This window comes from Culex quinquefasciatus, chromosome 2, assembly GCF_015732765.1.
Source record: "Culex quinquefasciatus strain JHB chromosome 2, VPISU_Cqui_1.0_pri_paternal, whole genome shotgun sequence".
Classification (NCBI taxonomy): domain Eukaryota; kingdom Metazoa; phylum Arthropoda; class Insecta; order Diptera; family Culicidae; genus Culex; species Culex quinquefasciatus.
The window spans coordinates 105,902,439-105,904,565 of NC_051862.1; positions in this window are offsets into that span (position 1 = coordinate 105,902,439).

Sequence of the window (2,127 nt, forward strand, 5' to 3'; positions counted from 1 at the left end):
AAATTAAACCATGGCAATACCAAGTTTTGGTATTCAAGCAATGTTCAAAAATCCAGAAGACCTCAACTTGGTATTGAAATGGTTCTATTTTGAGGTATTATTTTACCCTTGGAATAACATAGTTTGGTATTGTTGTGCCCTTACACATACAAGATTTTGGTATGATTTCATGGTATTTTACCATCTATTACTGGGCAACCAAGGGCACATTTTGGTCGCTGTTATTTGCCCAAGTAATACCAAAATTTGGTATTCCCGTGTTATTTACCCCTGCTCGGGGAAAATTGTTTCTCGTCGTCGGGTCGGGGAGGAAGAAGCAGTGAAAATGTATCATCTGGAAGCTCATCGTGGTTAAGTTTCCGGTTGGACGATTCCATCGTTAGTGCTGAGCCGGGATTGATATGAGAACTGAGGAGGAAAAACGAAACTCAACTCGTCGATGGACTTTTTGAATGGGGTTAGAAGCGGAAGTTGATGACCGCGTACCAGCAAGACCGCTGATCCGGGGAGCATCTGTTTATCATTCCAATCGATACAGTTGAAATTCTTGAAAAAGCACCGCAAGGACAAGTACAGTGTGGCGGAGAAGTCCCCACCAGGCTAGGACATCCACCAGATCAGACCAGATGAAATTGTTCTTCCTTGATTGGTTTCCGTACACAATAAAACAACGATTTTTGTGTTTTGTTTTTTATTTAATCTGAAATTTGGCTAAAGCAAAGTAATCCACGTTAACGACCCCCGGGTCTTTTGTGGTCTCTGTTGCAAGTTTCTGCTCATTTCTAGGCGTCCGAAGGTTATGTGTGGTGAGTCACCCAAAACCTCTTTTACGCAAATGGACCGACGTTTTACTTCCCCATCCGATAGAAGGCGTGGTCAGGCAAATCTCGTTTCGAAAAATGCCACCGGGTCCGTCTGGGATTGAACCCAGGCCATACTGGGGTTTAGAGGCTACCACGCTAACCACTGCGCCACCGGACCCGGCTAAAAATTTGGCTAGGCCAAAGGTAAAGCACTGCGCATATCCGAGGTCTTTTCCGCGGGGGATGATTCAGACCTTAATAAGTTAAACCGAGGAACCACCCGGAATAGAATTTCCAGCTAAGTGTTATTCAAAATTGGCTTGCACCTGCCAAAGTTTCCAGTAACAGATTGATTTATGATGGCGGGTTATTAAGGTCGTGGGTAGAAATCCGGCGTCTACACTGTCATCTTCCGTAACAAGTCGTATAAATAGAGCAGATGAAAATACTACGCGACCCCCCCAAGGTCCGATCTGGCACGAAGGGTTGTTTATTGAAACGATCGAGACGCAGCAGTGCATTTTTAAGAATGTCCTTCCGGTTAGCGTCTCCCAGAACTATAACCTTGAAAGCCGCAAATCAACCTTCTCGACAACCAGGATGATTTCGTGCTCCTTGCGATCGATTGCGCCGATTCTGTTGACGGAGATTATCCCAGGCGCGGGATTCCGGACCATCGCAAACATGTCTCGCACCACGCATTACGAGCCACATCAAGGAACATGTAACTCCGAGCTGGACACGATGATGACGGACTTGGCCTTACCGGCAGTCGTCTTCGTCAACATAATGTGCCCGTTCCGGATGGTCTTGTAATCTCAGCTTCCTTGTTGCTTCCTTTTGGGGTCCTTAACAACTCCCCAAAGTTTGGGAACGATTGGTTTAGTCCTCACTTTGCGCAAAGCGATTCAATTTTCCACATAAATTTGTATGGGAAAACCATTTTTTTTTATTTTGATATTTATAAAATCCACGTTTCACGCTGTACTAAAACCGGATTCATATTCGGATGCGCTGGAAGGTGCTCTACAACTTTCCCGAAGACAGTATGTTGCTAACTTGCTCCTAGGAAAAGATAAAGCGTGTTCAAAACTCGTCTAAAATGGTTTTAGTACAGCGTGAAACGTGGATTTTATAAATATCAAAAATAAAAAAGGGGTTTCCCATACAAATTTATATGGAAAATTGAATCGCTTTGCGCAAAGTGAGGACTAAACCAATCGTTCCCAAACTTCGGGGAGTTGTTTAGGACCCCAAAAGACACTGAAAAATTACTGTGCTGGAAAATCGATTTTGATATTACACCCTAATGTTCCAACTTACT